The following is a 21,537-nucleotide window of genomic DNA, read 5'->3' on the forward strand; positions in this document are numbered from 1 at the left end:
TTTTAGAACCGATTGGACAACTCGTCTTTGTAGTCCTTAATGTTCAGACACTTTCGTTTTTGTTTTTTTTCTTAACTTCTGTTTTCTCTCTTCAGCCGGAAAGTGGTCAGAACCAAAACTGAAAGCGGTGGCACCTAGGAGGGAGGCTGACCTCTCTTTAGTGGAGCCTCTCATCTCAGACTGGCCAAGGTGAGGCTTGGGTGGTGGGCCAGTTTGGTGAAGACTTCGTAAGAGCCCGGTAGGCAGTCAAATGGCTCCAACAAGAATGGATGGCCATGTTTTCTATGTCAGGACTTGTTCTGGGAACTGAAGATTCAGAAATGGGGATGATATGGCCATCCCTGATCTCTTAGGACCTCAAGAACTGATGCCAGAGAGGACACATAGTCAAATAACGTATCTCAATGTGAAGACTTAAAACAGGGCTTATATAATCAAGGGCTGTGGTTTTACATAGAGAGGAATGACTAATTCTGCTGGGTCAGGGAAGGTGGTTGGGGCAAGCTTCAAGAGCTTTGATTTAAATTCTCTAGAACTTGCAACCTGAAGAAATCTTGACATCCCACATGGCTCAGTCCAATTTTGGTGTTGTGACATAAGAGGTAGTGAAAAAAGTAAATGTAATTTTTAAAAGTAGTTTCAGTCTTTATTCAATTTCTGGGGGAAGTGCTGAATGGTAGAGGGTTACTCTTATGAATATCCTTCCAGTTTCCCAACTCAACATCTTCTACAGGGAGGCTCCCCCAACCTCCTCTGTGTCCCGCTCTCAACCATCCACTCCATCCCACTCTCACCTCTCTCATATATTTTTTCATGTTTATTTATTTTTGAGAGAGAGAGAGCAAGAGAGAGCACGTGCGCAGGTGGGGGAGGGGCAGAAAGAGAGAGGGAGGCACAGAATCCCAAGCGGGCTCTAGGCTCCAAGCTGTCAGGACAGGGCCTGACGTGGGGCTTGAACTCACAAACTGTGAGATCATGACCTGAATTGAAGTCGGATGCTCAACCGACTGAGCCACCCAGGCGCCCCAACTCTCTCATGTTTTTTAAAAACACATCTCCTCCATATTACCTATACTTCAGCTTGTTGTTAAATGTGTAACTCAGTCCCTGCATTCTGTAGGCATCTTAACGAGGGATGTTGCCCTGATTCTAAGGAAGTGGGGAGGGAAGAAGATCCTGAATACTCATATTTTCTGTTCTTGTTACTGTTCAATGGGGTTTCACTACGGTGGGAATTGGAGAAAAGGGCAGCCTACAAAGGTCGTATGCAGGCATGGAACCATAGAAGAACACCGTGCACTTAGCTGTGACTAGAGCTGGGGACGCTCATGAGGAAGTAGGAGGGAGATAGGGTTGGAGAGGTTAAAAGGGGCTGGATTGTGAATGACCTTGAGGCCAAGGACTGGGACTCTGCACTTGAGCCTAAGAGTAAGGGAATCTGTTGAAGGTTTTTGTTTGGTTTGAATTTGGATAAGATGGGATCAGCTTTGCATTTTAGGAAGATGATTCTGGTGGCTTATAGGAAGTTTTGGTGGATGGGAGGAGAGGCTGGTAGCCAGAAAACCAGCCAGGAAGCTATTGCAAACACCTGGCAATGGTGTGGCCATGGAGATGGGAAGGAGGGAATGGACCTATTTCAAGGTGGAACAGGCAGGAGAAATGGCATCCCGTGTTCACCGGTGCTCACTCATCTGTCTAAGTGGTTGTGCAAGAAGGTATCAGGCTTAGCACACATGGATATTCTAGGCCTCAACACCCAGTTTGTGTGCACAGTAGGGAGATTGCACCTGTAATTAATTACAAGTCCAGGCTTGGAAGCCTTTTTCTGAAGAAATGGACCAATGGATTCAGAACAAGCATCGGGGTGGGGCTGACGCACATTTCCAGCTTTCCTGGCAACTTCCCACACAGGTTCTGGTCTCCAAGGACCAACCTGGCAGTTCTGCTCTCTTTCTTAACCCACTGCTCCTCCCTGCTTGCCCTGAAATCTAGGTGGAGGCCGTAAGGACTTCTTTCCCAGGGCGCATCCAAGAGAGTGGAGGAGAAGAGACATGACCTTCAGAGACAGACAGATCAGAACTCAAGTCTCAACCGGTGGGGTTTGATGAGTCACTTTGCCTCTCAGAACTTGGGCTCTTCATCTATAAAATGGAAACGAGTACTGCTCGTGAGATAAGTCATATGTAAAACTCCCCAGCTCTGTGCCTGGCACATAGCAGGTGCTTGATAAATGCTCATTTGATTCCATTCAATTTGGCTTCCATGATAGCCCCAAATCATTTCTTAGGTGGAGAGAAAACTGTGTCTGGTAAGTGTTATAATGCTCATTTTTCATTTTATAGATAAAGATACACACACACACACACACGCGTGCGCGCGCATATACATGCACACAACACAAATACTGTGGAATATGGTTTGTACTATCTTACAGTTGGAAACTTGCCTCACTTTAAGCTAGAGACTGACTTCTGGCTCCAAAGAACTTTCAGAACCAAGGAATCCACAGGATGAGAACACACAGGCCAAGGGCCTGGGAAGTTGGATTCCAAGGCTTTCCATAGAAAGCTCGAGTTTCTGAGTTTCAAGACTATCTTTTGTCCTCTGAGCTGGAGTCACTGGCCATGTGCTCCCCTCAGTAGGAGGTTGGTCCATAGACTGTTCATCATGGTCTTAGGAGGAAGCTGGGATCACACCCTCTGCTGCAATTGTACAAAGAGAAGGACAGGGGAAAAGGAAGGAGTCATATCTCAGACTCTGAAGGTGAGACGAGAGAGAGAGAGACAGAGAGAGACAGAGAGAGAGAGAGAGAGAGAGGGAAGCTCTTCACCCACAGCTCTCAGTCTGAGAACTTCACGAAGACAACCTTGGAGAATCTCTTCTTCCTGCCACGAAGGCCAACTGAACCCCAGAAAGTTTAATCAGGAAAGCGCTTTATATCTTACAGGCATTTAACTTAAACAATTCAGCGTTGAAACAAAAAGGAAGAGAAGAAATAAAACATTTAAGCGCACCGGTGATTTTGGCCATTGACCTTCTCAGGGAGCGTCGGCACGGAGTGAGCTGGTGGGGGGAGAAGTTAACTGGCTAGTTGGGTATCAGCTCAAGTCCATGTGCCTTTCCATTAGTAAGTGTCTTGCAGCACGCGCTGTGATTCTGGGAGTTAAAGATTTGAACATTTTCACACAACGTTGCTGTGGGTGCACATCTATTTTACCCTCTAAGTGCTCGAGTGAAGAAATGGTGAGTTATTCCAATACCGGAGAGAAAATCTGGCCTTGCGGACAGATCGAGAAAAGGTGTGTGAGCCCCCAGCCCCCAGCATGGGTCTTTGGTAGTGATTAATGATGCTTGCTAGCTCCCAATTCTTTTTTTTTCTTCTGAGTACACAGAAGACTGTACAAGTTTGCGTTTGGGTGGGGCGTGTGATAGGTTCTAACTGATGCATGCTGTGCGTTACTGCTGGGGCAAACTAGTTAATTGCCAGGGCAAGAGCCGCCAAAGCTGTCTCTTTCCCTTTGGCATGGTGGCAGTTGGTGGCTTCTTTGTAAGCCTGGGGTCCTAAGTGACTATGACAGATGGTACCTCCCTGCCTACCTGTGAGAAATGTGGTACTGAGGAGAGAGAGATCTTTGTGGTTTCACCCAAGATTTGGGCTTGCTTGTTATAGTGGCATAACCCAGCACATCCTGACTGATACGGAGATTGTTTAAAGGGGAATATCGGATACTCGTGTCTGTCACCTGATGCTGTGACTTTAGAATCTGCATCGTGCTGGCTCCATTAGAGCTGTGGCAGGTGCCATTTACAGAACCTGATTCTGTTCTAAGCCCTGTGCCTCGTACTTCACACACGTTATCTCCCTAAATCCTTACCGCTCCTGCATGGGATCCATAGAATCGTTCCCATCTTGCAGATGAGGAAACGAGCCTAGACTGGTTAGATATTACGTCCAATTTAAAATGGCAGGGATGGATTTTAAAGTTTGGTTTTCTGACACAAAGACTAGGGTTCCCTCTATTCTATCGCTTGTCCGTGCCGCTTCACAACGATTTTCCCCCAAGAAAGTGCTAGGCAGCTAGGGGTTTGGCAGTGGAAGGGCTCTGCCAGGCTTTGGCCACCCTGGTGACAGCCCGGTCGCTGCTGTGCCCCAGGCCTCCAAGTACCTGCACTTACCCCACGCCCCCCTCCTACACTAATGATATTTACCCTCCCCACTCTGGCAGGGTGTTCTACTGCCTAATTACTGTTTAGAAACCTCTGAGGGTGGAAAACACAATGTTCAGTGCTTAATGGTTAAAGGATTCGTGTCAAGTCTAGAGAAGACAGGGAGACTTGAGGACGGTTGGCACAGGGCAGGCCAGGGACACTTGGGGCTCGACCCACAAAGGTGCACTGTGTCATAGGAGCACAGGGAGAGAGCGTCTATAGTGTCTGCTCAGATAAAGGCAAGATTCTTTTTTTTTTGTTTTTGTTTTCAAATGTTTACTTATTTTTGGGAGAGACACAGAGTGCGAGCAGGGGAGGGGCAGAGAGAGGGGGGAGACACAGAATCGGAAACAGGCTCCAGGCTCCGAGCCGTCAGCACAGATCCCGACGTTGGGGTTCGAACCCATGAACCATGAGATCATGACCTGAGCTGAAGTCGGATGCTCAACTGACTGAGCCACCCAGGCGCCCCTAAAGGCAAGATTCTTATATCGTCTGAGTCATGTGGCTGTGGGGACTGTCACCACCACTGTCTGGCACTCCTGGATCCCCCTTTGGGGCAGAACCTTCGTCTCGGTCATGGTACCAGACATCCAGCGGACACGCAGTACTTACTGAGCACTTACTATGTGCCCAGAACCTGGCTTGGCAGCCTGAGACTCGCACAGTCACTCATTTACCCTTTGCCACCGTGGAGGTGGGCACTTGTCCCTGTTTGGAATCTGAGGTTGAGACGGTGAAGTGACTTGTTCAAGGACGCAGGGCTGGTGGGTGACATATCTGAACCCAGGTCTGTCTGGGTCCTAAGCCTGGGCTCTTAACCTCAAGCTGCCACGAGTCTCCTTTGAACGGAACTTGGAAGAACAAAGCCAGGTATTTTCGGAGTCACAGCGATGTGGCTCTGAGACCTCAGACTGTGTACCTGAGCCTTTTAATCTGTCTCAGTTATAGTGACCACTTGTCTAAGGTGGGGATTGTGAGTGTATATATCTAATAAAATTTGCGGCTTTCCTAGAGGTCCTTGGGTTTTGACTTTGGAAGGCAGTTCAGTGATGATCCTCCCTACCCTAGATTTAAGAAGTCATCACTCTCTTGAATATCTCCCAAGACGGGCAGCTCACTCCCCTTGCGAGGCACCCCTTTCCCAAGTTGTAGTGTATCCTGTCTTTCGGAGCCCTGGCTGAGTAAAGGTGTGGCCAAGGAATGGCCTTCACCCCCAGGGGATGGGGGAAGAGGAGGAGGGGAGGGGGTGGGAATTTAATGGCTGCGTCCTAGTGGGTGTCCAGGGGGACGCCCCTGTGGTTGTGATGACTAGATGATGATAATGGGCCATTTTCCTAATTGGCATTAATGACACCATCCGGTCTGAACATCCACCTCCTGCTTTCTCACCTGCCACACCTTGCTGAACCTCGGCTCTGAATGGTGACGCCTGACCTGCCGACATCCTGACCTGTCTGGCCAGCACCAGTTGGTTCTGGAAGCTGGGGCCGATGACGTGCCCGGGGTCTCTGAGGACTAGGGTTCTGGTCTCTCTTGCCCTGGACACACGTGAAAACCTGCTTTTCTTCCGAAGTGAGCGTTATAGGCCTCCCATGGCCCAGACAATGGCCCGGAGCAGAATTCGCTCCTCACTGGTTTAACGCAGCTTCCCAGGGCTGTGCCCACAGACTGTATGGAGACAGAGAGAAGTGGAGACCTTGAGATCCACAGGCAGAGGGAGGCACAGGGGGTCAGGATGAGCAATAGGAGAGAAGGGAGGGAGGGGGAAGGAGAGAAGGAAGGGAGGGAGGCAGGAAGGAAACCACAGCACATACTTTCACAAATGTTGATTTGGGGGAGGCAGAGATCCTCAGGCACCTCCCTCCCCACCTCTCTTCATTTTACCCGAGTTGTGCAGAGGCTCTTAAGGACGAAGAGAAAACGCAGGGGTCCTAGCTCTGCCACTCAGCAGAGTCACTTCAGGCAAGTGTCTTGGCATCTCTGAGATGTAATCTTCACTGTCGAGCGGAGCTCCTCACTTCCAAATGGATATGGAGCTGCCCTGAGCCATAGTGTCCCCGTTCTTGGCCTCTGGGGGGGGGGCTCCAGGGGAGAGCTTAGGTCACGACTCACACGTCAGGGCCCCTAGGGCCAAGGCTGGGTCGCCTCACATGGGCTGCTGCGACCGTTGAGAACGTTTCTTGCCGCCTACGGGCACAAGCTGCCCGATACTCAGGGTCAGGCTGCTTCCTGGGGCCAGAGGGCCTGGGTGCCCCCGTGGGTCCCGGCAGCAGCTGCTGAGGGGGCAGCCGGTGACACGGGAGGGACGCTTTGCAGTGGGGCTTGGTGGGAAAGCATCGCTGGGACAGTCACCATCTGCTGTGTGCTCTGCCCTGTGCTTTTGACTGGCACTCCTTGCATTAACTTTACCAGTTGGGTTTCATCATCATTCCCATTTTACTGATGAGGAAACTGAGGCATAGAGAAGCTAAAGTCACACAGTGTGTGTGTGTGTGTGTGTGTGTGTGTGTGTGTGTGTGGCTGGTAAAGCCTGTACCTCCTTTAAAGCAAAACCAGAGAAATGCTCTTGGCCACGTGAGGGGTCTGAGGCTCTGAGCACACGAGAACAGAGTCCTGCACAGCCACAGCAGGCGGAGGGAGGCAGAGGGGGTGGTGGAGAGCCCCTTCTCTGCTCTGGGCTCTGGCAGGGGCCAGCTGGCAAGAGACCCCCGTCCTCCTGACCACCTCCTGGCCTCTCACCGTCCTCTGACCTGGGCTGACCGTGACTTGGGCCGTGCAAGGCTGGAAGACAGGAAACTTGCCCAAGACCACAGGCTACCAGTCAAACCAGGTGGGTCTGATTCCAGGGCCGGCACCTTTTTCTTTCTTTCTTTCTTTCTTTCTTTCTTTCTTTCTTTCTTTCTCTTTCCTTTCTTTCCTTTATCTAATTTCTTTCTCTTTCTTTCTTTCCTTTCCTTTAATTTCTTTCTTTCTTTCCTTTAATTTCTTTCTTTCTTTCCTTTAACTTCTTTCTTTCCTTTAATTTCTTTTTCTTTCTTTCCTTTAATTTCTTTCTTTCTTTCCTTTAATTTCTTTCTTTTCTTTAATTTCTTTCTTTCCTTCTTTCTTTCTTTCTTTTCTTTTCTTCCTTCCTTCCTTTCTTTCCTTTTCTCTTTTGCTTTCTTTCTCTTTCTTTCTTTCTTTCTTTCATCCTTCCTTCCTCTTTCTTTCTTTCGTTCTTTCATTCTTTCTTTTTTCTTTCTTTCCTTTAATTTCATTCTTTCTTTCTTTTCTTTAATTTCTTTCTTTCTTTCTTTTTTCTTTTCTTTCCTTCCTTCCTTTCTTTCCTCTTTCTTTCTTTTTTTCTTTTGTCCTTCCTTCCTCTTTCTTTCATTCATTCTTTCTTTTTTTCTTTCTTTCTCTCTTTTGCCCTTCTTTCCTTCCTTCCTTCCTCTTTCTTTCTTTCTACTACTTTTCTACCTTTTCTTAAATTTTTCTTTCATTGTGGGTAATACATTAACATAAAATTCACCAACTTAACCATTTTTTAAAAAGTTTAGATTCAAGTTAGTTAACATATAGTGTAGTATTGTTTTCATGAGTAGAATTCAGTGATTCACCACTTACATATAACAGCCAGTGCTCATCCCAACAAGTGCCCTCCTTAATGCCCATCCCCCATCTAGCCCATCCCCCCACCCACTTCCCTCCATCAACCCTCAGTTTGTTTTCTATAGTTAAGAGTCTTACGGTTTGCCTCCCTGGTTTTAGTTGTTGTTGTTGTTTATTTATTTTGAAAGAGAGAGAGAGAGAGACAGAGAGAGAACGAGTGCACACATGAGCAGGGGAGAGGCAGAGAGAGAGAGGGAGAGAAAGAATCCCACGTAGGCTTTGAGCTGTCAGCATGGAGGTTGACACGGGGCTCGAACTCACGAGCTGTGAGATCATGACCTGAGCCAAAATCAAGAGTCCAACACTTAACCGACTGAGCCACCCAGCCACACTGCCTCCTCTGTTCCTCCCCTTCCCCTCTGTTCATCTGTTTTGTTTCTTAAATTTCACGTATGAGTGAAATCATATGATATTTGTCTTTCTCTGACCGACTTATTTCACCTCTTGCTTTGTTGGTGGGAATGCAAACTGGTACAGCCACTCTGGAAAACAGTATGGACGTTCCTCAAAAAATTAAGAATAGAACTACTCTATGACCCCGCAATTGCATTACTAGGCATTTATCCAAAGGATACAAAAATGCTGATTCGAAGGGGCACATGCACCCCAACATTTCTAGCAGCACTATCAACAATAGCCAAAGTATGGAAAGAGCCCAAGTGTCCTCCGACTGATGAATGGATAAAGAAGATGTGGTGTGTATATACGTGGAATATTATTACCTGGTGGTCACAAAGAATGAAATCTTGCCATTTCCATCTTAACCATTTCCAGGGTGCAGCTCGGGGGCATTAAGCACATTCACACTGTTGTGCAGCCACCGTCCTCCAGAGCTCTCGACACTGATACTCTGTGCACATTAAACACTGACTCCCCACTCCCTTCCCCTCAGGCCATGGAAGCCACCCTTCTACTCCGTCTCTACGAACTTGTCTATTCTATGTGTCTCGTGTAAGTGGAATCATAGAGCACTTGTGTTTTTGTTTCCAGTTACTTCCCTTAGCATCATGCCTTCAACTTTTGTCCAGATTGCAACGTGGGTCAGAATTTCCTCCCTTTTTGAGGCTGGAAAATATTCCCCGTATGGAGAGACCACATTTTGTTGATCTGCTCATCTGCTGATGGACACCCTGGCCGCTGCCCTGTTTCAGCGATTATGAGTCATGTTGTTATGAACACAGGTGGGCAAGAGGCTTTGCACGCTTCACCTGTCCACCGTGTGGTTGCCAGCTTCCCGGAAGTCTCCATTTGCCATCAACCTGAAGGCGTGCTATCACTATCACGTCTTTGAGGCTGCGGGATGGGGGCATTGTTTTCCCGAAGCTGCTATGCAAGATTATCAATCATTCTTTGCAAACCCAGGCTGTGTCCCCCCCCCCCACCCCCCAAACACTCATGGGGCCGGCTCACTCATCAGGCTGAAGAAGGGGCCGAGCGGGAGAGGTGAGGGATGGGTGAAGCCTTGGGGTAGTTTGAGAAACAGCAAACTAGCAGCCAATCTCCGAGCCCAAGAAGCAGAAGTCAGAGATACTGCCCTGCTCTGTCCAGCAGCTGGCTGGGGACACTTTCTATCTGACATGTGGGCTGTGGACCAGGAAATCACAGGTCGTCTGGAGTGAGTCGTGCTCCCAAAGTAAGATATCCAGGTTGCCTTGTGTCACTGTGTTATTGCTTAATTTCTGCTTTTACCCCTACTTACCCCCTGTTCCCAAAGGCTGGTTCTCCCTAGCTAGCACTATTCCCCACGACCCAGTAGGACATAAAATTCGGACTAAGTGCTACCTGCCTCGGAGACCCACTGAAAATAGAGGCCGTTCCCCATGTCTCGGTCCTGACCATAGCTAGTTTCCCCAACTCCCACTCCCCCCACCCCGCGCCTCCTCCTGTCTCCCCTCACCCTTCAGTGTGTTCCCAGCATGCTCCACACTTGAGCCCATGATGTCAAAGACCTCCTTTTGGACACAAGTTTTTATTTAACCTTGAGATCAGAGAATCTGTCCTCGGACGGAAGTCTGTCTCTGATGTGGTGGGGCCTCTTTTGCCCGGGCCCCACAGACAGGGCAAGGCAAAATCGGTGTTGATAAACCAATCATTCATCCATTCCTTTACATCGATGTTAATTCAGCACCACTATCAGCAGAAATAAGAATTAGAATACAGGGGCGCCTGGGTGGCCCAGCTGACTGAGTGTCTGACTCTTGGTTTCGGCTCAGGCTGTGACCCCGCAGTTGTGAGATTGAGCTCTGCGTCAGGCTCCCCACTGAGCGTGGAGCCTGCTTGCAGTTCTTTCTCTCTCCCTCTGCCCTCAAAATAAATAAATAAACATCTGGAAAAAAAAAGATAAGAACCCGGTGACAGTTAATGAGGGGGAAGTTAACCAGGAGGCTGTAATCTGAAATGCATTTCACTGGGACCAGGGACTCAGGCGTGGTTTTGTTAGGAGGCACTGATGTGTGAGTTGAAATCTGAACTAGGAGTAGGAATTTGCTAGAGAAACAAAAGTATTCCAGGTTCTGGAAGGTACACGTGCAAAGGCCCTGAGGTAGGAGAGAGCATGGGGGCTTTGCGGGAACCTCAAGAAGTTTAGACAGGCTTAGGGGTTGTTTGTAAAGGACAATGTGTGTGGAAGAATCAGGCTGGAAGGTCCTGTAGCTTGTAAGGTAAAGATTCCTCAGGGTCTTGTCCACTGGTTTTTTTTTTGTTTTTTTTTAAATCACATAATCCTTTTTCTAGAGAGTAAAGGCCATCTCAGAGGTAAATTATTGCAGAGGAGGAGCACAGATTGAAAGTATGGTTAACTTCGACTTTTTCCGGTGCCTTGCCTTTCACAAGTAAAGTAATCTCTGTGGGTGTCCCTTGACTTCTGAGTCTGGTTTTCCTCCCTCAGGTTCCTGTCCCCACCTACATGGCCCCCCACTTTTCTAGTTTCTCACCTAGCCACCTTTATGCTCTTCTTTGGTGAACATCACCCCTTCCTCCCTGTGAGTTACAAGTGGCAGTGCACAGGCATGGCTAGGCAGACCCCTCTGCTGCCACAAAGAGAATGAATGCGAGGAAGACAGCAGGGCTGGAGAGAGACCAGTTAGGGGGTGTTGGGGTCTCCCTGGACTGGGGTAGTGGCAGAGTGGGTGCAGAGGAGAAGTTAGGTGTCGGAGGGCTTCAGGAGGTCTTTCAGATGGCTTGGGTGTGGTTTGGATGGACACAGACAAAGAAGAAGAAACACAGGGAGGAGGGGACGGACAGTGGAGAGGGGCTGGAGACCAACGTGTATGTGACAAGTGAGATGACTCATTTTCAGAAATGGCAAATAAAATCAGTGCTGTCTAGTTAACAACAGGTTTACAACCTATTGGAAATATGTACGAACCACCCGTCCACCCACAAGAGAGTCCCAAACCCTTAGGCATTTCACTTCCTGGTTCGTCTCCCCCCCACTCCATTTCGTGGACTTCTTTTCGTGGGATCTGCAATGAGCATGAGTCAAAGAACTGAAGTGCCACCTCAAGGAATGTACTTTTTGCCTTACGTGGGCATAGGGGACCTCCGGGTAAGGCTGTAACCTCTGCAGTCCTCAGCCAATGAGGAATCAGGGGAGGGACTTGCATGCCAGGAGACAACTTGCCTTGCTGCGACTGCCCGATCGTGCCTGTCCATCAGACACCCGCTCTTGCAAGGACGGTGATCAAAGCCTCGCTTCACTGTGCTCTCCTTTGATTGGGGCAGTGGGCACATGGCACAACCTTGGGCAAGTCATTTAACCCTCTGACCTTCAGTTATTCCACCTGCGAAGTGGGGATGAACAGTCACCCTATGTCGCAAGGTGCCCGGGAGAATGAAACGAACAATGGGCAGTACTGTGATGGGCACCGGCCAGCTCTCTCCCACTGCTACTCGAATACACTCTGATATGTTCCAATAAACGCATGGTTACCACAGGTCCGAAGTCTAGAAGAGCGGGGACGGGAGATTCACTTTCGTGGGGGGTCCTCGCTCCTGCCCGCAGGGTAAATGTTTGCAGGGCTCATGTCGAAGCATTGAAGGGCATCAGCTCTCCGCAGATAGAGGTGGGTTCTTTGGAGGAACGTGTCAGAACGCAAGCAATTAATATGCCAATTGCAAACCAAGTTACTCCACGCAGCAGACCTTCCCCAGGGGACAAGTTGTTGGTAGCGCTTGAGAATTTAGCTTGAGTTACTGTATGAGTTCGAGAGCCATAAAACTACAGGTCACCTTTTTTGAAAAAGTGCAGTTCACTTCTTATTCTGACTGGTCTTCCCTCCCGTTAGCCTGGATTAATGCAGTGTCTGGAATCATTTCGAACTCACTTGTGTTTTAGCTCTCAATGGCAGGTGGCTGTGCTCTAAGGTGGGGATTGGGGGACACGCTCCTCTGCCTCCGGGGAGTCTGTCTGAGTAGCCGTGGGCGGCGGATGTTGTGAATTAGGATGATAAACCCAAGACCCCTCACCAGGCTCCAGGCTGACCATTTCTCCAGCCCACAGAGACAGACCAGTTGAACCAGAAGGCTTGAGAAAGGGGGCCTAGTGACAGGGGAGGAGAGGACAAAGAGGTAGGCCCTCTCAATCAGTTCTCTATTGCTGCGTAAGACACTGCCCCAGACTCGGTGGTTCAGGGCAGCGGCTCATCTGACTGGAGGCTTCTCTGCTGGGCTCACCATGGGGCTCCATCCAGTTTGGCCCCGGGCCCCGCCTGGAAGTCTTGGATGCCTGAGCCTCCTCCAGTGCCTGGGTCATCCTGACCTTCCCCTTGTTGCCAAACCGGATCACGTGGCCAATGCCAGCGTCCGTGTGGGCGAGGGGACCACATTAGTGTGGGTTCTGACAAGGGGGATTTATTTGTTGGGGTCGCTACTAAGAAGATCTACTCCGGGAATCTACGCACTGTTTCCAAGATTCCAAGGGCTCACTGAATCACGGGACAGCGATGATGAGGATGCTGGTAATAACCCTAATACTACGATTAATAATGTATACCTTCTTCTTTAGTGCTTATTAAGTCCTGGGGCCTAAATAACGCGTTCGCTATTTAATCTCAGCAATTCTGCGAGATCAGGGCCGCTCCCGGCTTACGGAGGAGGAAACCGAGGTTTGAAAGGTGACGTTTGTTTCTCGAAGTGCATCTAGAGGCTGTAATTCTCTCTGAAGGGGGAGAGGCCTGTGGGGGCAGAGCGGGCGTGGAATCGTCCCACTCTGGCCCGGAGATCTCAGGACAAAGCCAAATCACCGTTTGCAAAGAGGGTCCTTGGATTTGTCGAAACGTAAGCAGCTTTCACCAAATAGCGGTTTGAGGAGCTGAGATGGTGTGAATCAGAAACACGAGGCTGATGTTTGTCTCCATCCTCGTGGGGGTTTGGCAGGCTCTGAGTTCCCTTGGCAGGCGGGATTCGGCCTCCGTCTCAAAACCTGGAGGTCTGGCAGAATAGTGTGGACCTTCCGGTCAAGCCAGGCCTCCCTTCCTGCCGTTCAAATCCCAGTCCCAGCCTCTTGCGGCTTCTGGCTTCTCCTGCTGCCTCTCCCGGCCCTTGAGCCCCGAGGACAGAACAGCAGGAGGCGTCCGCACAGCCCTGTCCCCGGCAGAGAAAGACGGCACAGAGCATGATTTCCTGGAGCCCAGTCAAGGAGCAGTTCCCTGGTGCCAGGAAACCCAGCGACGGAAACTGTGGCTGCGGGACCCATCCACGGGACGTGCTGTCGGGAATAAGCCCAGAGAGAGGAGGAGTGCGGCCGAACAGAAGGGCCAGACCTGCCCCGGGGGCGCCGACCAGGAGGTGACCTCTGCCGGGTTCCTTTAAGACCGTGGGATGTAATTCTGAGAAAAAGCGGCTTTCGGGCAGAAAGTGTTTAGAGCAGACCGGGTTCATCAGGCTTTTCTCTAATTGCACACCTTCTCAGAGCCTTCACTCTCTGAGGTGAAGTCCAAGGTGGGAGCAAGGGGCTGTAGCAGATTCAGGCTCATCTGACAGAGGAGCAGGAGTGCTGGGCATTTTGTGGGACTGCTGTTCTACGGGGACGCACCGGAAGGAAGGCGTGCCAGTGTCCCTGCAAGTGTCAGGACACAAGCTCCGTGACGCGGGGATCTCATCTGCTTTACCCGTGTCCCGAGTCGAGTACAATGTCCGGCACAGTAGGGAGTGGATCAATCAATCAATCGATGTGTTCAGGGCTCTCTGCTTTCTTCGTTCTTGTTTCTTTCCCTTCCTGCAAAGCCATGTCCTCCCAACCTTCCTTCTTGTTCTTCCTTCCAAGTGTTTACCGTGACAAGCGCTGTGCTGATCCCGGGGACACATTAGTGAAAGAAAACAGGCCTGATGTGTGCTCACTAATCGCGGGTGAGTAGCTGGAGAAGGTGAGAGAGGGGGGATGGGGTGGGGGCTGCCCAGACCCCCTCACGGCAGGCTGGTGGCTGGCTCGTCTGGGGCAGACCTCGGTCTCCTCCTTGCTTCCGTTGATACCCTTAACATCCCATTGTCCCGAGGTCCCAGATACCCCAGACCCGGCAAAGCAGGCCAGTAGCCCCTCACGGCTCCCCCAGTTTTCCTTGCCTGCTGCTGCAGGAACAAGCCACTGGCCTGTGAACTCTGCGAGAGCATGGCCACATCAGTCGTGCTCCCAGGGCACCTCCAGGTCTGGCTGGGACCTGGCACTAAGGAACGTGGGACGAGAGATGAGGCCCCGGGGATGAGGCTGGTTTAAAGCAAAGGCCCACAGCCAGAGGTGAGGGAGAAACAAAAGGGGCAGGGGATGTTCTGGGACGTTCTGGGACGTTCTGGAGTTCCCAGCCACGGACGCAGCTCTGGGGATCCAGATGCTTCTCCTGTGAGGGCCGCAGGATGTCCTTCCTAGCCTTAGTCTCTCCTGTCCCTTATTGATCCCCAAGGCTGCGGCTCAGTCGGTGCCCCTCTTTCTCCTTTCCTCATCAACTCTTCTTCCGGGGATCCAGAAAGGTCTCTTGGCCCCTTAGGGAGCTTTGCAGGTGCCATCAAGGAAGAGCGGTGTTGTTACTCTGAAGGGAGAAAGCTTGTGTGGGTTTAAGGTAACCCCAGCTTGCTCCCTATTGGCTGAATGCTTCGGGTCTTAGAGAGTCACAGGGGGTCCCTGGGGCCGTTCCTAATCCCCTGTCTGCCCTTAGTGCCTGCATCTGGTGGTGACAGTGTTTGGTTTATCAGGTAGATGATGGAGCTCCCCTTGCTGGATTCAGGGCAAGGATCTGAAAGTGTGGGGAAGGTCAACGTTGTCTTAACCTAAGTGTGAAATCTGCTTCAGACCACAGTGAGGTGATTATGAGAGATGTGGTTTGAGAGGGCTTCCCCCCAGGACTGAGCCGACACGAGGTTCAGGGCGCTGGGCTAGGCCTTGTACTCAGGCTCCATACAATCCTGCAAGGGGCGGCTGGGTGGGGGGGTTGCTGCCCACTTTGCAGATGAAGAAACTGAGTCCCAGAGAACAAACGTGACACATCCAATTTGCTGAAATGGGGTTTGAAATCAGGAATGGCAAATCTGAAGCCGAGGTGACTTTCAGACCACCCTCTGTCTCCTGTGATCAGAACGATGTGTGCCTGCTGAGGCAGCCTCCCTTGGGAACCTTGGTGACAGAAGGGGAAGGCCCAGAGGAGAGTATGACCAAAAGGCCATGTGGTGAGGAGAGAGGAGGAAAGTTACTCCTTCGTTCATTCAGATAATACTGAGCATCTATGTGACTGAAATGCCGGAGATCCAGCAAAGCGATACCCAGCTCTTGGCCTTGGAGACTCAGTAGGTGAGTCAGATATTTTTCAAGTATTACACAGAAAGTATAAATCGCATCTGTGGGCAGTTCTCTGAAGGAGAAATACAAGACACTAAGAGAGATTCTGAGAGGGCTGTGGCATGGTCAAGGGGATCATCAAGGTGGCTTCCCTGAGGAAGGAATGCTTTAACTGAGATCTCAGACAGGAGAAGGAATCAGCAAAGTGAGTGAGAGTGCGGAAGGGGAGGAGCAGGAAATGTTTCAGAGAGTCAAAAACACATGCAAAGTCCCTGTGGCAGGAGACATCTTGGTGCTCTCTGGAGACAGAGAGCAAAGGGTCGGGTGAGGTCCTGAAGTTAGAGCATAGGAAGCCAATGAAATATCTCAAGCAAAGGAGGAGACATGATTCTATTTAAGTTTGGAAAAAGATTCCCCTGACTCCTGTGTAGGAGGATTTGCTTCCTCTTAACCATTGAGAGTAGGCTTGGCAAGAAGGGACTGGGAACTAATGGGCAAGTCAATTTCTTTGGCCAGGCTTCAGTTACCCCCTCTCCCTAGTGAGTTTGGCTTCAGCGGTTGATCATTTTCACCTAGAGCAGATGTTCTGCCTGCCTTCCTCACTCCCTGAGCTGCCTCTCAACAGGGCACTGAGTACCATTCACTATGAACCCTTCAAAAGTGAGTTTCCATGTGCACATGGACACATATCTCTACCCCTGGAAAGCAGAGAGGAACTGCTGTCTTGGGAGCACCATGCAGCGCTATGTACGAAACCTAAATGTGCTGGGGTGCGCAGATTCTACCACTTGGCATCGACTTTCCAGAACTACCTGCAGTGGGCAAAAGAAGAGTGTGGGTGGGTGTTCATGTTAACATTGTTTATGAGCAGTGCAAACCCTGGAGTCTGGACTTGGCAACTGGTAAAGACTAGGGCACAGGCCCACTATGGGATACTAAGTAGCCATTAAAAGAACTAAGTGGAACCTTTGGGTGTTCAACGGGCAAATCTCGGAAGCATTGTGATGGATGAAAAAAGCAAGTTGTAGAAAGATACATTGTGCAGCGCTAAGAATAGAAATGCCCCCTTCCCTCCCCCAACCCGGCCCCTAGCCTTTACTATGAGCTTCTATGTAACACATAACACCATACAAAGAACAGAGATTTGCAAGAGAAATAATTGACACTAGGGGTTGCCTCTGGAGTGGATCAGGATTGGAGGTACCGGCCTTCCCAGTAATATTCTACTCTTTTTAAAAAGAAGGATGCATTGGGACACCTGGCTGGCTCAGTCGGTTAAGCGTCCGACTCTTGATTTCAGGTTCTCTTGATTTCACAGTTCGTGAGATCGAGCCCTGCGTCGGGCTTTGCGCTGACAGGGTGCAGCTTGCTTGGGATTCTCTCTCTCTCCCTCTCTCTCTCTGCCCCTGCCCTGCTTGTACTCTCTCTCTCTCTCTCTCTCTCAAAAATAAATAAACTTAAAAAAAGAAGGGTGTATTTATAGATTTCTATGTAACTTAAAAGTACTTAAAAAAATAACAGGGCTCTTGAACATGCTGGGGAAAATATTGACTAGATTTGCTGCTGCAAAGGGGTGGCTTCCTGTTTCTCGTGTTCTATATTTGATTGTCTTTACATTGTTCAGAACGAGAATATATTTACACATTCATGGTGCAATAACACAAGAAAAAATGAGGCAGTTCTTCTCATTTAGTCTTCTCTAGCTCCTTAGCCAGGAGCGCTCCGGGGGGGAACTGAGGCCCAGAAACCCATGTGACTGCAAGCCAGCCTGCAGTGAGTCAGTGAGTGAGGGAAGAAAAGGCCATCCCAGAACCCGCTGAGTCACGTGATGCCGAACACAGCAAACTGGCTTGTTTTGCAACCCAGGCAGGCCCTTTAACCACAAGCCTGCTGGCCGGCCCCATGCAGGGGCGGGGGGTGTGGGGGTGTGGGGGGGAGAGTGGAGACGATGCCAGTAGTCTCCCCTCCATGAGTCATGCTCCTTCCCGCAATAGTTAGGGGAGGATGTGGAGACGATGGGCTGGGGAGTAGAGGCTACTGCCTTTAGACCCTGCCGGGCTGGGTGCCCCAGAGGGTAACGGGTCCCGGGGCCCTTGGGGAAGTCCCAAAGGGGCTGCTGCTCCCCTGTGTAGATTAATAGAAGCACGGACGTTTGCATCAGACCACCGCTGTGAGTGCCTGCGTGGTGACCAAAAGGACGAGGGCTTTCGGGGGCTTTTGCTGACCACTGAGAGCCTGTGGATGTGCAGGCCACTGTGCTCATGGGCCAGGAGAATTCCTAAGGCAGGGTTTGCTGGCTCTTTTCTACAGAGGAGGAAACTGAGCCTCCGTGGAGGTAAGTGACTTGTCCAAGGTGTAAAGTCCAAGCTGCAAAGTGGCTGCAATGGGATGAAGTCAGATGTGGCTGAATTCAAAGCCCAGATGGCTTTCATTGCCCTCTGTTGCTTCCAGAGAGGCGTGTGCTCACAGGTATGTATCCTTGGAAGCCACTCCTCACGGGTCACACTCCAGAGTTTGCTTGTGGAAAGGAAGGTCGGGTAGGTGGGAAATCCTCCGAGGTGGCAGCAAGAACCTGGCACTTCTGAGCACTCACTTCTCTGGCCAGGTGCTGGACTGAGTGCTTTACTTTCATGGGCTCCTTAGTCCCTTCAACAACTAGCAAAACAGGTGTCTTTGTTCTAAGGACGGGCACACTGAGGCTCAGGGAGTGAAATGACTAACTGCACAGCTAGTGAGACGAGGCAGAGTTCGAAACGGGGTCTGTCCGATTCCAAAACCTCCCCTCCATACTTACCCATAAGCCCTTTCCCCCTGCAGACATATGAGGCCCAGGTCTCAGCTCTCTGCTCCGCAGTCTCATCCTTGTCCACCAAGCAAGTCGTCTTTCACGCTCAACACCCCATGCAGCATCACCTCCTCCAGGAAGCCTTCCTCAGCTCCAAAGCAAGGGGTTCTCACGGTGCCCCCACAGCTCCCTGACCACACGTGTCGTTATTACCCGTGGTTTTGTGACTCTTCCTACTTGTCTTTCCAGAGGACTGTGAGCTCTTTTAGGGTAGAGACGATGTGATGGTGCATTTTATGTGTCAACTTGACAGGGCTAAGGGATGCCAGTGAAGCACTTGTAGGTGTGTCTGTGAGGGTATCTCTGGAAAAGGTTAGCAGAATCAGTAGACAGAGTAACGGGGATGGGGCGGGGGGCGTGATCCAACCTGTCGAGGGCCGGACCAGAAGGGAAAGGCAGCGTGAGGGTGACTTTGTCTCCACTTGAGCTGAGACGTCCATCTTACCCTCTCAGGCCTCGGAGCTCCTGGTTCTTGGGCTTTCCAGCTCCCAGTGGGGCTTCTCCGACCTTCGGCCTTCGGCTAAATCTCACCACCCTCTTTCCGGCTACTCCAGCTTGTAGATGGCAGCTTGCGGGATTTCTCAGCCTTGGCAATCACATCAGCCAGCTCCTAGAATAAATTTCCTCTTACATGCACATCTCTGTAGAGTCTATTGGTTCTGTTCCTCTGGAGGACCCGAACTAATACAAATGGTATCATGTTCACCAACAACTTTTAACACCCTTTGGTCATATTTTCCATCCAAGGCTAGGGCAGTGGTTATGCCGTGAGCCTTATCAACCCATAGATCTGGGTTCGAATCTGGTCTGGGTGGTGTTGTGTCAATAACTTGACTTCTCTCCATTCCGTCTACAAAATGGAGATTCTAATGTTTACTTCTCAGTGTCAGTGGAGGGATTGAGTGAGACATTTATGGAGAGTGCTGAACACGGTGCCTGACGCACAGAGTGCATTAGCATCAGTAGCCTCCCGGCCTAGCCCGGTCAGAGGTCAGCAGATGACGGGCTGGGAGGAAATATGGCTGTCCTTCGGTGTGGCTGCCCCCAGGCCGGGGTGAGGACCGTATTCCAAGCTCTGAGTGATGCCCGTCATTTATGATGCCATCCTCTGAATAGATCATTCCTTATTTCCCAGAGGGGGGTGATTTACGCCCAAACTTACAGATGCAGAAAAGGAGTGAGAAGGTGAGCTGAATCGACCTGTAAACCAAAATTCACATACAAGTAATATGAAGAATAAACAAGCATTTAAAAAATGTTCACTCTTCTTCTTTTTTTAATGTTTATTTTTATTTTTGACAGACAGCACAAGCAGGGGAAGGGGGAGGGGCAGAGAGAGAGAGGGGACAGAGGATCTGCAGTGGGGTCTGACCGAAGAGAGCCCGATGCAGGGCTCGAACCCGCAAACTGCCGAGATCGTGACCTGAGCCCGAGTCAGAAGCTCAACCGACTGAGCCACCCCGGCGCCCCCCAAAATGTTCATTCTTAATTCTGTCCAAGGGAATTACAACAACTTACATCAATCACCTAAGGAAAAAAAAATTATGCAATGATGCCCGATTCTAGTGAGGTTGGGTCGAAAAATCATATACACAAACACTGCTTGTGACCACCCAAATTCTTACAAACTTCGGGGATGATGTGACAATTTATTGTTGCACCCTGGTATTCCCGAGAAAAGAATGTTGAAGGAAGGAATAGGCGTAAGCAGAGATGTTTGCTGTATCAGTGTCTGTCGGGGCAAGCACCTGGGTAACCCTCAGAGGATCATTTACAGGGGACCGGTAGGTGAAGCAGGGACATCAATGGACTTGTCAACAGTGTCAGTGATGGAGGTCTCGTTGAAACATGCAAGATGTTTATTACACAATTACCAGGAAAGTAAAATGTGACCTGGAATTTACTCTGCGAAAGCAAAAGTGTCACGTGTGGGTAAATGTGAGCGAGGGCAGGGAGGCAAAAAGAAAGAGTCGTTGTGGCGGGGGTGGGGGAGGGGCTGTGGGTGGCTTCGGATGTTGTTGTTGAATTGAGTCACTATTTCTAGGGCACACTATAAGTGGCCGGGAGCAGTCCCCTCACCCTGGGATTTCATACCCAGATTCCTTCCTGCCAAGCTGCCCAGCCTCTCTCTGGCTTTCCGGCAGCCAGATCACCCCAGCAGGCCAATACCGCTTCCGTGCTAGCCTCAAGGTGCAAACACACATAATGGCCTCTTGTCTGGCCTCCGAAAGAGGACTGGTCTTCACCAGGGACTTCCAGGAAGCCAAAGCACTCCAATCTGGACTGGAAGCTTCTCCCTTGAGGTGCTTTCCGGCACTGGTCAGCAGGGGCTGGTCTTGCAAAATGGCTCCTGAGAGCACTTTCCATAGAGGCAGAGAGCCCTGCACGGGAGGGAGGCTGCGTGAGTCCTAATGGGGCTGATGGGAGTCCCATTAAGTTAGGGACTTTCAGGGGCGGCTGGGTGGCGCAGTCGGTTGAGCGTCCGACTTCGGCCAGGTCACGATCTCGCGGTCCGTGAGTTCGAGCCCCGCGTCGGGCTCTGGGCTGATGGCTCAGAGCCTGGAGCCTGTTTCCGATTCTGTGTCTCCCTCTCTCTCTGCCCCTCCCCCGTTCATGCTCTGTCTCTCTCTGTCCCAAAAATAAATAAATGTTGAAAAAAAAAATTAAAAAAAAAAAAGTTAGGGACTTTCACCGCCCAAGAGGGTGGGAGTCATGCACTTTTGCCCACAGGACCATTTCGAACTTTAGAAAAAGCGAAGTCAGGGATGAAACCATTTCTATCTGGACAGAACTCCAGAGGGACCCTCAGAGCGGGAGGGAAAGTGCTCAGCTCCCCAGCAGCCTTCTTCCCAGGATCCTCTTTGGTCTGGCTGATGCCCATCGGTGTCGGATGCAGGCCCTGCCCCCTGCTGCCACAGGTCTCTGTCACAGACGGCCTCTGCCTGTGCCCAGCTGCAGAGGACAGGCATCCATTCCCAGTCAACCCCGACCCTGCCCCAAATCCTGGTCTTCCAACCTGCATGACCAAGTAGCTGGAGACCGATTTGCCTTCATTGCCTGCCTG

At 50.5% G+C, this 21,537-nt stretch overlaps 1 long non-coding RNA gene across 1 annotated transcript; it reads left to right on the forward strand.

Moving 5' to 3' along the window:
• Nucleotides 1-13,211: 13,211 nt before the first annotated feature.
• On the forward strand, nucleotides 13,212-20,911 carry LOC106974496 (uncharacterized). Its single transcript, XR_001430159.3, has 4 exons — nucleotides 13,212-13,650; nucleotides 14,129-14,211; nucleotides 15,429-15,640; nucleotides 19,358-20,911. It is a non-coding gene; the product is annotated as an uncharacterized LOC106974496 (long non-coding RNA).
• Nucleotides 20,912-21,537: the final 626 nt, after the last annotated feature.

This window comes from Acinonyx jubatus, chromosome A3 (genome assembly GCF_027475565.1).
Source record: "Acinonyx jubatus isolate Ajub_Pintada_27869175 chromosome A3, VMU_Ajub_asm_v1.0, whole genome shotgun sequence".
NCBI lineage: Eukaryota > Metazoa > Chordata > Mammalia > Carnivora > Felidae > Acinonyx > Acinonyx jubatus.